General features: G+C 46.8%; 1 protein-coding gene across 1 annotated transcript in view; it reads right to left on the reverse strand.

The window, feature by feature from the left end:
• CASQ2 (calsequestrin 2) overlaps window positions 1–12,786 on the reverse strand; it is a 61,329-nt gene that overhangs the window by 35,790 nt on the left and 12,753 nt on the right. The gene's annotated exons all lie outside the window — the stretch shown is intronic.

Consider the following 12,786-nt stretch of genomic DNA (forward strand, 5'->3'; position numbering starts at 1 on the left):
TGTCCACTGGGTGCACCAGGCGAGTAGACCCGAGAAGGCGTCTGAATTCGCCTGCAGCCCACGGAGAGGGGGAGCCGGGAGAACCTGCCGGTGAGGAGGTGCGGAGTGATCTGGGGGGAGATGGCCGAGGACTCCTCTGAGTGGACACCAACACAGATGGCAGCAAGCACAAGCCTGGGCGCGCTCCTGAACCTCAGACCTGAGCAAGGGGGGAGACCCTCACGGGCTGAAATCTAATTCCTGCCAGATGGCTGAACGGGAGCTGGAGAAAGAAATAGAGTGAAGAAGCCACCAGAGAGATTGTGAAGTTCTAATATTGCTTTTCTTCAGATAAACTTTAAAAAGAAGATAACTGTAGGTGAACATGCAGTTGTAAGAAATAGTACTGGGAGATCGGTGCTTTCAGGGAGGTATGGCCATAAACAGTTTGTCCCAATCATGGTGCCAGGTGGGTACTAGAAATACCAGGGGGAAGCTTTGTAAATATGACTGCCTACCTGCTGGGCTGTACACCTGAAACCAATACAGAAGTGCTGAATGTAAGCTGTAATTGAAAAATAAAATGTAAAGAAGTGAAATAGAATATGAAGAAAAAATGCCGGGAAGGAAATTTCTGACAGGAACTACTCCGGGCCTGGAAACGGAAGCAGGGAAGGAGGATAAAGACGCTCAGGGCTGTTACTCCTTTCTGCTAACACGTTGTTTTGGTTTTTGCCTTTGTTTTTATTTTAATTTTCTTGTGATCCTTTAAAATAAAAGAGATGCCATTTCATTTGTCAAATCATGGTTGAATTGAAACCACAGGTTGGCCGCCAGTACACGGAAGAGTTCAGCAAAAACCAAGGCAAACTTTGTTGGAATCAACTGGCTATATTAGGAATTTACAATAGACTACTGTATATTTTATTGTTATTTGTAAATTATGTGCTACACATCTTTTATAGCAATAAAATCTACAATAAACATAGGTACACATAAAAAATAAATAACACAGACAGATCCCATGTACATTTTACCTAGTTTCCCCCAACTAATAATATCTTGTAAAACCATCATACAGTTTTACACACTGGGTACTGGCACTGATATAGTCAAGATACAGGACATTTTCATAACCACATGGATCCTTCAATTGTCCTTTTATCGTCACATCCACTTGCTGCCACCCTCATCCCCTCTCTAACCCTTGACGACCACTATTCTGTTTTCCATCTTTATTTATTTATTTTTATATAATTTTTTTCTTTACTGATTTTAGAGGGAGAGGAAGGGAGAGGGAGAGAGGGAGATAGAAACATCAATGAGAGAGAACATCTCTTGGCCGCCTCCTGCATGCTCCCCACTGGGGACTGAATGCACAACCTGGGCATGTGCCCCGACCGGGAATAGAACCAGTGACCTCTTGGTGCACAGGTCAACACTCAACCACTGAGCCACACTGGCTGGGCCTGTCCTCCATTTTTATAATTTCTTTAATTTCACGAATGTAATATGAGTTGACTCATATAGTATGTCATCTTGGAGGTCTGGCTTTTTTCTCTCATCATATTTCTCTGGAGATTCATCTAGATCCTTGTGTATATCAATAGGTCATTCCTTTTTATTGGTGAGTGGTATTTCCATGATCTGGAGGTACCACCGTTTGTTCAACCACTCACCCATGGAAGGACATCTGGGTTGTTTCAAGTTTTGGACCATTATAAATAAAACTACTACGAACATTTCTGTACAGGTTTCTGTGTGAAGGTTAATTTCTCAAGGACAAATGCCCAAGAGTACAGTTGCTTAGTTATATGGTGATTACACGTTTAATTTTTAAAGAAACTGCCAAACAGTTTTCTAGAGTGGGTGTACCACTTTTCATTCCCACCAACACTGTGGTGATGAGTGATCCAGTTCTTTGCATCCTTGTCAGCATTTGGTGGTGTCTCTATTTTTCATTTTAGCCATTCTAACAGAGGTGTAATGATACCTCATTATGGTTTTAATTTGCATTTTCCTAATGGCTACTGATGTTGAACATTTTTATGTACTTATTTGTTGTCTGTATGTTCTCTTTTCTGAAATGTCTGTTCATGTCTTTTGCCTATTTTCTAAATGAATTATTTTTAGATTGTTGGGTTTTGAGAATTCTTTAATATTAGTCCTTTGTCAAATGTGTGGTTTACAAATATTTTCTCCCACTCTGTAGCTTATCTTTTCATCCTCTTAATAGGGTCTTTCATAGATCAAAATTGTTTAATCCTGATGAAGTCCAATTTATAACATTTTTCATTTGTGAACTGTGCTTTTGGTGTTAAGTCTTACTCTTTGCCTAGCCCTAGACCCTAAAATCTTCTCTTAATTTTAAAAAAGTTTCATAGTTTTACATCTTACAATTAAGTCCATGATCCATATTGAGTTAAATTTTCTGTGAGATGTGACCTACATTGAGCGGTTTTGTTTGTTTTTATTTTTGTCTTGTTTTCTTTTGTTTTGTCAGTGGATGTCCAACTGTTCCAGCACCTTTGTTGAAAAAGCCATCTTTCCTCCATTGAATTGCTTTGCACCTTTGTCAAAGATCAGCTGACATAATCATGTGGGCATATTCTGCTTTCTCTATGCTGTCCCTCTGCCAAGAACATAGTCCTGATTACAGTAACTATATAATAAGTCTTGAAAGTGGGCTGACTACCTCTTCCCACTTTATTCCTCTTTTTCAAAATTGCTTTAGCTAGTATAGTTCCTTTGCATTTCGATATCAATTTTAGAATAGTCTTGTCTGTATTTACCAAAAAAATCTTCTAGGATTTTGATAGGAATTGTATCGAATCTTTGAATCTATCTGTCAACTTGGGGAGAACTGACATATGTACTATGTTGAGTTTTTCAGTATGAAAGATGTAAAATTTATATGGTATTTTAAAGTTTTGAGTGGTTGCAAATAGCATTAGATTTTAAATTTTAGTGTCCACATGTTAATTGCCAATATATAGATATATAATTGGTTTTTGTATGTTTATCTTGTATCTTGCAACCTTGCTAAACTATTGTTAATTCTAAGAGGTTTTCTTGTTATTGTTGCTGTTGTAGATTCCTTGGGATTTTCCATTTAGGCAATCATGTCAACGCATTTAGGGACAGTCTATTTCTCCCTGTCCAATAGGCATGCCCTTTTATTTCCTTGTGTTTCCTTTTTGAACTGGCAAGAACTTCCAGCTCCATGTTGAATAAGAGTGGTGAGAGGGGACATCTCTGCCTTGTTCTCAATCTTAGGGATCTGCCCATTTCTCCTTTCAGTTCTATCAGGTTTTGCTTTACCTATTTTGCAGTTTTTTTCTTTGGTTTATATACCTTTAGGGTTTCTTTTTTCTGGGTGGATTGACCCTAGATCTACGTGGCTCCACAATGTATGCTCTAAATCCCTCTACTTCTCTTCCACAGTTGCTTCTCTCACTTTTTCCTTTATTTTTATCTTCACTTTTCTCAGCATCTGTGGCTTTTCCCTTGGATTTCCTCTCCTGCTATACCTTCTCTGAGGGTTTTCCTTGCCTATTCATTCTTCCTTCCCTCACCTCCTCACATGCTCCCACTCTCTTTCTTTCTCTCTGGCTCCTAACCACACCTGCTTCTCTAAGGCTGAGGATACTGGGCAGAAGCACAGAGAGCTGCTCGCTGGGTGCCCCTGGGGGCTGGGAGTGGAGGGCCAGATAACAAAGGGCATCCCCCACCCCTCATGCAATTTTCTCCCCTTTCCTGGATTTTGGCTGGGACTAGGGCAAGCGTAGGATGAAAGACATTATCATCAGTATTTGTGTTATGACTCATCTTGAGCTTTCCTGTAATGTTTAAATAGGCCAGTCATTTAGCAAAGTCATTTGGCTTTAGTTTATTGCATCCAATTTGTTAGACGAGGTCATTTTTGAATGAATTTTCTGGTTTTCAGTGTAAGCCACTCTATTCTCTGTTTTGTGCTATCAAAACTTCAACTTAAATCCTTATGCATTATTCAACATTAATGATGATAAGTAAGACCCAATGGCTTTGTGATATGAGTAAGTTTGCCTGCTCCTAGAGTGTGAGCCCCTAACAGTGGTTCTTAAACTCCAGTGCACACAAGAATCACCCAGGGCGCCGGTTAAAATGAGGCTTCCTGGGCCTCAGCACCAACAAGTAGAGAATAGATCTGGGGTGGGGCTCAGGAATCTACCTTTTCATAAACCGCACAACCACACCCCATGATTCTGACACAGCAGATTTCGTACCACACTCTGGAAAACACTGTTACAAATTGTCAGTTAATCCAAAAGTGATACAGCACAATCTTTCCCAACTGTGACCTATGGGCCCTGTGGGCCCCTCTACCTTAGGCATAGAAAGGAATGCTAATATTACTGAGAATATAAGAAATTAACTCTGAAAATTAAACACAGGATTTAACTCTGCCCTCTCCTAGGCATGTCAGCCATGGCCTTCTAACTCCCTTATTGGCTACACGTGACTTCTGAAGACAAACATGTGGAAGGGAAGGTGCTGTCTCAGACAAACTCAGTTTCTTCTCCCGGTTTCCTGTCACCTAAGCATAGCCCCTCACTGGCCTAGATATGGTCACAGACGGGCCAAGAAACCACACTAGCAGAGACCTGCCCACCTCCTCCTTGGCACACTAGGCACAGTCCCCGCGGTGTCCTGTCACCCTCACCTTCCACCGTGACTAGGCCTAAAGCCTGCCCACTTGAGCTCTGTCATCACTTCCGTCAGCCCCAGCAGGCACCTTTCATGAGCCTAAGCCAAGTGTGACCAGGGTTGCTGGCTGCAGCCCTAGAGGGACTGGTGGGGTGCGGGAGAATGGCCGAGGTGGCCCGTGGCCTTCTGAGCTGGCTCCTGACCCGACCCATTCCCCCCAGGACCAGGAATGCCTGCTGGGCTGGTGGAGCTGCCGGACATTGTCTGCCTCTGCCTCTCACACTTGGCTGGATCTCACCTCTGCCTTTGCTCTGGCCCCGAGTCTCTAGCTCATGTGTTCCTTTCTCCACTCTGCCTCAGCCAGTCCCCGGCTTCTCAGGTTGCTGCCAGCCTTGGCCACCCTTGGCTGCAAAGCCCCGCTCCAGGGTCATATTTCACCCGGGGCTCCTTTCTGTGAATTCCAGTAGCCCATCACAGAGACACAGTGCTCCAGTACCGGTTTCACAATCATGAGAGCTGTGTACAAGTCTCTTCTGTACTGTGACTCTTCCCTCCCTAAGGAGAAGGACCCATTCTGTGCCTCTTTTGTGTCTCCTGTAGTTCCTTAGAGACACTCAGACTTTGATGAAAAGATGGACTAGCCCAAGTACTTCACAAATTCAAGGGACATTTGAGCCAAAGAGAAAGAAGCCATCATCGCCAATTACAGTGACTAACAGTTACACATAAGAGGAGAAAAGACAGAGTCACGGTGTCTCCTAAAGTCTAGAAAATGAATACGCTTCAAATCTGACTGCAGTTTTTTCCTGTGGACTTATAATCCTTCCTCTGCTGGTTTTGTTTGTTTGGTTGGTTGGTTGGTTACTTCTCAGATGGTCTCACCTATTGTCCACCCTAGAGAACAGGTTGCCTCTTACCAGCTGGTACACGTAGCCCCTGGGCATTGGCACAGCATTCATTCTTTCCAGCAACATTAGGGTTTGCTTTGGCCATTGCCGATTCTTTATTATTAAATCCTCACCTGAAGATATGTTTTTATTGATTTTTAGAGAGAGGAAGGGCGGGGAGAAAAAGAGAGAAAGAAAAACATTGATGTGAGAAAGAAACATCAATCTAATCAGTTGCCTCCCATACGCACCCTAACTGGGGATCAAACCTGCAGCCTAGGTTTGTGCCCTGGCAGGAAATCAAACCCGCAACCTTTTGGTGTACAGGATGACAGTCCAACCAACTGAGCCACCCAGCCAGGGAGGCCATTGCTGATCCTTTTAAGTACAAAAATAACTTTATAAAAGAAGTTCTACTAAATAATATACATAATTCAATGATAAAGAAACACACATTATTTCATATTGCATTGTGTAGGTATGTTATTGTACCATAGATGGGGTCAAACTAGATCTCACCTTGAAATGAGTAAGCGACCAGGGATAGTAAATCCCCGTGGTTTTACTGGGATTGCAGGGCTTGGACTCAGACCTGGATTTCTGACTTGGTCACAAGTGCTGTGACTCTGCTGTAAAATATGGACAATAACAATATCTATTTCATGAGGCTGTTGTGAAGATTCAATGAGATAAAGCTTGTCAAGTGCTGACGCAGTTCTTGGCATGCAGTAAGTGCTTAATCAATGTGAGATTTCCTTCTTAACACCATGACAGCTGGATAGGCTTCTGGAACTTGGGTGGATTCAAAAATACCAAAGCCTGATGTAGTGAAATGAAAAGAGAACAGTAACTGCTCATTGAGGACCTACTATGATCAAGGTCTGTGCTAAACAAAAGTGTGTAAGACATTTCAGCATCAAGGACCTTGTGATTTCATTAGGGAGGAAGCTAATGAAAAGTTAGGTAGATGCTAAAGGACTAGAAATGAAGGCTATGGAGACTGAGGGAGAGAGAGCGTGGGGGTAGGGATTGAAATCGTGCGTAGCCTTGTACTGCAGATTTCATTTCCATGCCCTCGGATGAAATCCAAATCCTTAACAAGGCCCTGCACAGCTTGGCCCGCCTTCCTCCCCGGCCTCATTTGGGGCCACTGTGCCTCTTACTGAATACACTCTTCTCCAGTTCTTAAAACCTCAAGCTCTTTCCGGCCTCAGGAAGGATCCCTTGTCGATTATGCTCCCAAGCCCCAGGCCAGGCACGAGCCGCAGCTGCCTGCAGGGGGCGCATGTTCTAATCCACACAAAGGCACTAAACAAGCTCTGCTCGCTCGTCTGCCCCTCCCTCTATTCTTCACCAACCCGTTATCCTTGAAATCTACACATAAATGTCGGCTCAAACGGCACCCCTCCCCCCCATTTGAACTGGGTGCCCTTCTTAGACATTTCGATAGCTTTGCTTCACAGCCCTTTCTGTTTGTAAGTACACTCTCCCTTACAGGAGCATCTGTGAACTCCACATCTCTGTCTATTTTCCCACGCTATCTCTAGCGCTTAGCATAGCACCTGAACTCAGTAGATCTTAAAACAGATTAGCTCCTTGCCCTCTGTACGATCTCACTTATATGTGGAATCCAAAAAACAGAAGACAAAACCTAACTCACATATATACAGAACAGACTGGCGGTAACTAGAAGCAGGGGGTGGAGGGTGGGGAAATGGGTGAAGGGGGCCAAAACATACAAAAACGCGTGGTTGTAAGTCCTGGGGAGGTAATGCACAGCGTGATGACTATAGTTCACAGTACTGTATTGTAGATTTGAAAGTTGCTAAGAGAGTAATCTTAAAAGTTCTCATCACAAGAAAAAAATATATAACTGTGTGGTGATGGATGTTAACTTATACTGATTGTGGTGATCATTTCACAATATACACATGTATCAAATCATTATGTTGTATGCCTGAAACAACACAATGTTATATGTCAAATATATCTCAATAAAAATTTGTTTCACTAAATATTTTCATAAAATGGGAATAACAAGAAGATATTAAAGGCATCTGGTTGCATTGATGAATGGAAACCTTATTTCACTGCATCCATCTGTAAAATGAAAAAGTGGTAACCACTGCCGTGTTTGTCTCCTATCATTTGAATCCCAAATTCCTAGGGTGAACATGTGATTCCTGATTTTCAAGAAAATCTACTTTTACAGACTGGAAACCCACCCTGAAAAGTGTGCTCTCTTTGCATTTGTACACTGAACGTATTATAGTTTCACATCCACGTGGCACATGAAATAGTCTTTAAATCATCATTTTAAGGGACTGCACGCCGCTGGTAGGTACCACCTGTAAAATATGATGTGAACATTTTTATATTAAGCAACTTCATGTGAAAATGGAGATTTCTGGTTTTCCTGGAGAAATCAGAAGCGACAGGCCCACATCGCTCACCACATTGCAGCAAATAAATAAGGTTTGTAAGGGAGGGAGGGAGGGAGGGAGAGAGGGAGAGAGGGGACTGCTCGCCCTGCAGAGGCGTGGGGCTAGGCAGAGCGAGCAGCGGGCGTCCCGGAGGAAGAAATGGCCCACGCAAGGTTCGCAGAGCTGGCAGGGGAGAGCCAGAGTCAGGCTGACGTCCCCAAGCAGAGGGCTTCTTTGGGGACTCTGGAAGGAGGAGTGTGTTCAAGGCACACGAGAAAGAGTGTGAAGAACTCTGCATATTAGGACTAGCAGTTCTGACTTGGGAGATGTTTGAATAGAAGAGCAATGTGGCTAATTCGAGTTTGGGAGGGTGGTCTGGGGCGCAGACCAGACAGATAGGAAGGAGAGTGGAGAGGAAAGGCAACCAGTGGGAGGCTGATGCCATAGTTAAGTGGGAGGGGCCTGGTCTCGGAAGGAAGCAGTGCAGTGGATGGAGAAGGTGTAACTTGTGTGGTGATGTTGCCAATGGAGAGTCAGGCAGACCTGGTAACTCTTCTGCGGCTTTGGAGAGAGAAGGGAGGGGACCCAAAGGAGAGGAGGAGGCAAGATGATTCCAGGGTCTCCAGCCAGGGAGCAGAGTGGAGGACAGAGCAGCGGAGTCAGGGGCAAGGTTCTCAGCCTGGATTTAGAGGCAGCGGGTTCATGGCGATGGAAGCCAGGCCAGAGCTGGAGGTGCGGACCCCGCGCTCAGGGAGAGGTCCCGAATGGAGCCGTGGAGATGAGGGTGAAGGCGTGAGGGTGGGTGACGTCTTCAGGGACTGGGCACCTCAGAGGAGGCAGGAGCCCGAAGAGCCAGAGAGGGCTGTGGGGGAAGCAGGGAGAGGACAGAAACATCGTGTCATGACTCCAACGTCACGGGAAGTGAGGACCTTGAGAAGGAGTGGGTGGGTGGGTGGAATGTTGCAGGGAGTCTGCGGGGGGGACCCCTGTGAGGTTTCATCTCTCAGGACTGGTAAGTCACCAGTGATCTTTTCGAGAGTTGCTGGGACAGAGCCAGCGCACCGGGAGTCAAGCGGCGGAGTGGGTGGCAGGGACATGTTGGAGCAGGTGTGGAACAAGGGTCACTTGTTCAAGCAGTTGGCCCATGAAAGGAGAGGAAGCCAGTGCAGAAGCGCCAGGGGACACGTTCCCTGGGCTGTGTGACTGTGCCCTGGACCTCAGAAGCAGAGCCTACAATATGCCAGGGGCCAGGGTCAAGAATCGGGGGACGGGGGGAATCTGAGGACTGAGGAGCTTGGGGGGAAATGTCACAGATCTTTGCTCAAAGTGAATCTCTCAGGCTGTAAAAATACCCTGGCTGCAGTCCTGCTCTGTCCACGACGCTAAGAGCCCAACGGCTGTTCTCACCCACTGTCCCTGATACCGTCTGGCGACATGTCAAGCAATTCAACAACTGTGTGTCCTCCAAACCGGAGAGCTGACGCTTATCCACCAGTAATCTCCTGTCGCTTTCCACCGCCCTCAAATGAGGCCTGATCTATGTATAGCCGGGGGATCGCACGTGACGAGTCCATGCAGGAGGCAGGGGGATGGAGCAGCAATTTTACGAGATTCAGGTGAATGCTGGGGCCTCTGGGGGCTGGATTGAGTGGCCTCTGAAAAAGTCTTGGGGGCGAGGGAGGCTGTCCATTGTTTAATGTTGGGCTATCACCTTGGTCAATGCCAGCGTGAAGACCCAAGGGCCAAGGCTGTGTGTTCTTCCCACATCACCACACTGAGAAACACCAAAACAACAAGGATATTGGGTGTTCCCAGATACTGCTTTACCACCTAATATGAATTATCTTACTAAATCTTTCCCCAAACCCACATGAAGTAGAAGTTTGCAGATGAGGAAATGGAAGCACAGAGAGGTTAACCAACTTGCCCCGGGTCACACAGCACTGAAGTGACACAGTGGGCTTTCCAACCCCGACCCTGGTTCCAGAGCCCACGCTCTCATCCATGACATGAAACTCCTTACACCTGGGTCTCATGAGGACTTGGGCCCAAACCCTGGCTCTGCTGTAAGACTCTGACCAGGTCACAACTCCCTGATTTCAATTTTCTAATCTAAAAAACGAGATTGAATTCTCACAGGAGGAGCAGGAACACGAGCGCTTAGTGGATGTGTGTTTCCTAGAAATTCACGGCAGGTCATCCCACGGAACCTCAGCCACATACAGCAGCGTTACCTGGAGGGAAGCCCGCCCCAGCTTCTGATGCAGCAGGTCTGGGGTGCGACCGGGGAATGTGCATTTCTGACAAGGTCCCAGGTGACGTCAGTGCCGGCCCCGCCCACACTGAGAACCGTGCTCTGCGTCTCCACCACCCAGTCACAGGCTGATTGTGCAGCGGAGCGAAGTCCACTCTGACTATTTTTGGAGGCCAGGATTTTTCTTTTCATACTAAAAATACTGTCCCAATGGGATTTTTAAAAAATGGGTTGACTGCCATCAGGCTAGGTCATGCCCTTTTCCGATGTTTCTCAGCAAAGTTCTGTACTGAGGGCCTGCGAAAGTGCAGTCTGGCCGCCCAACCCCCAACCTCCTCCGGCCCCTCCCGGCCCCTCCTTCAGGAGAGTCCCACAAAGCAGTCAGGGCATTCCTGGAGCTGGGGGGAGACCACCCCTTTTATTTTATTTACTTGTTTATTTATAATACTTTTGTTGTTGTTGTTGTTGAAAGTATTACAGATGTCCCCCTCTTTTCCCCATTGACCTCCTGCTTTCCGCTCCCACCCCCCATCCCTCTGAGGTTCGTCAGTCAGTTCCCTGCTTCCACGACTCTGGGTCTCTTTTGGTCAACAGCTTATTTTGTTCATTACGTTCCACAAGCAAGTGAGATCATGTGGTACGCGTCTTTTTCTGACTGGTTTATTTTGCTTAGCACAATAGTGTCCAGGTCCCGCCACGTTGTCTCAAAGGGTAAGAGATCTTTCTTACAGCTGCATAGTATTCCATTGCGTAGATGTACCACAGCTTTTTTTTTTTCCCACTTATCTACTGATGGGCACTTGGGCTGTTTCTAGAACTTAGCAATAGTAAATAGTGCTGCTATGAACATAGAGGTGCATACATTCTTCCTGATGTGTGTTTCAGGCTTCTTAGGGTCTATTCCTAGAAATAGGATCACTGGGTCAAATGGCAGTTCCATTTTTAATTTTTGAGAAAACACCTTACTGTTTTCCGTAGTGGCTGCACCAGTCTGCTTTCCCACCAGCAGTGTACTAGAGTCCCCTTTTCTCCACACCCTCGCCAGCACTTGTTGTTTGATGATTTGTTGATGGAGGCTATTCTGACAGGTGTGAGGTGATAGCTCACAGTCATTTTAATTTGCATGTCTCTGATGATTAGAGATGTTGAGCATTTTTTCATATGTCTCCTGGCCATTTGTATGTCCTGTTTGAAGAAGAGATCACCCCTCTTATAACTCAACCTTCTGTGGGTTGATACTCCACATAAAACACAAAAAACAACAACAATGACAAAAAGAACCACAGCGGAGAGAGGGCTTCCCCTGCCGGGAGAGCTAATCTGTAAAACAGTGCCTGGAAGCCGAGGGTCTGGTTTGGGCCCCACGCGTGCATCCGAGAGCGTGGCTGCCTGGCTGACTTTGTGGAATGTCCGACTGTGTTGATTCTGATGACATCTGCTAATGACAACAAACACTGAGAACCCAGCAGGGAGCTGGAACTGTCACAGACCTGTCCTGGAGAGCCCTTTACTGAGCAGCCTTGTGTGCTGGGCATTTTACACGTCACCTCTTTTCCCTTCATAAGGACCCTGTGACGGGCGTGTTGCAGTCTCTGTTTTACAGAGGAAGCACTCAGCCTTGAGAAGCCGCGGTCTGCGGTCAGATGGGTAGTTCGAGGCCTGGGCCCTGCATGGACTCGAGCCCAGGTGGCTCTAACGTAAAAGCCTGTGCTCTCGACCCTGCCAGGTGACGCTGTGGCTGCTGGTGGTGTGTTGTATGTGGTCACTTTTTCTTTGAGTCCAGGGGATGCTGTCATTTCCTTCATAAATAAATCGGTGACACTCTGGCTCCAGAGCCCACATTCTCATCCATGACACTCAACTCCCTACTCCTGGGCCTCACAGGGACCTGGGCCCAAATCCTGGCTCATCAGCAGTGAGACTGAGCAGGTCACATTCGCTGAGTGCCCGGAGCAGGGTGGCTGTGTCGCCGTGAGGCAGAGGCAGGTGAGCATGTGAGGGGTACCTGTTGGCCCACCTCCCTGTGGGGCACACAGCAGATGGTGAGGAGAGGCCTGCCTGGCGTGGGCACCGGGCAGCAGGCGGGCGGGCACTGCTGGCACAGGCTCCGGGCACTGAGAAGCGTGCTGGCCTGCCCAGCCCGGCGCTGCAAGATGGCACGCTGGCCATTGTCCTGAGCGGCTGTCCAAACAGAAACAGCTCATCTGGACAAAACCACATCCAGTTTACAGACCAGGGGCCTCGTGGCTTCATCTTACAGACTCTGTGCTCCGGGTGGGGCTGGCTTTCTCGGTGGAAAAAGTCCTTTTCGATGTTGAGGCTGAGCTCTTTGTTATACAAAGCCCTCCATGCCAACCAGCGCAGCGCACAGTGCGGAAGAGCAGGGCTGCTGCTTTGAAAGAAAGTCCGGTGTCCGGCCAGTGGCTCAGTGGGTGAGCATCAGCCCACGCACCAAGAGGTCACTGGTTCGATTCCCGGTCAGGGCACACGCCCAGGTTGTGGGCCTGATCCCCAGTGGGGGCATGCAGGAGGCGGCCAGTCAAAGTTCTCTTTCATC

This window comes from Molossus molossus, unplaced genomic scaffold (assembly GCF_014108415.1).
Source record: "Molossus molossus isolate mMolMol1 unplaced genomic scaffold, mMolMol1.p scaffold_m16_p_20, whole genome shotgun sequence".
NCBI classification, from domain to species: domain Eukaryota; kingdom Metazoa; phylum Chordata; class Mammalia; order Chiroptera; family Molossidae; genus Molossus; species Molossus molossus.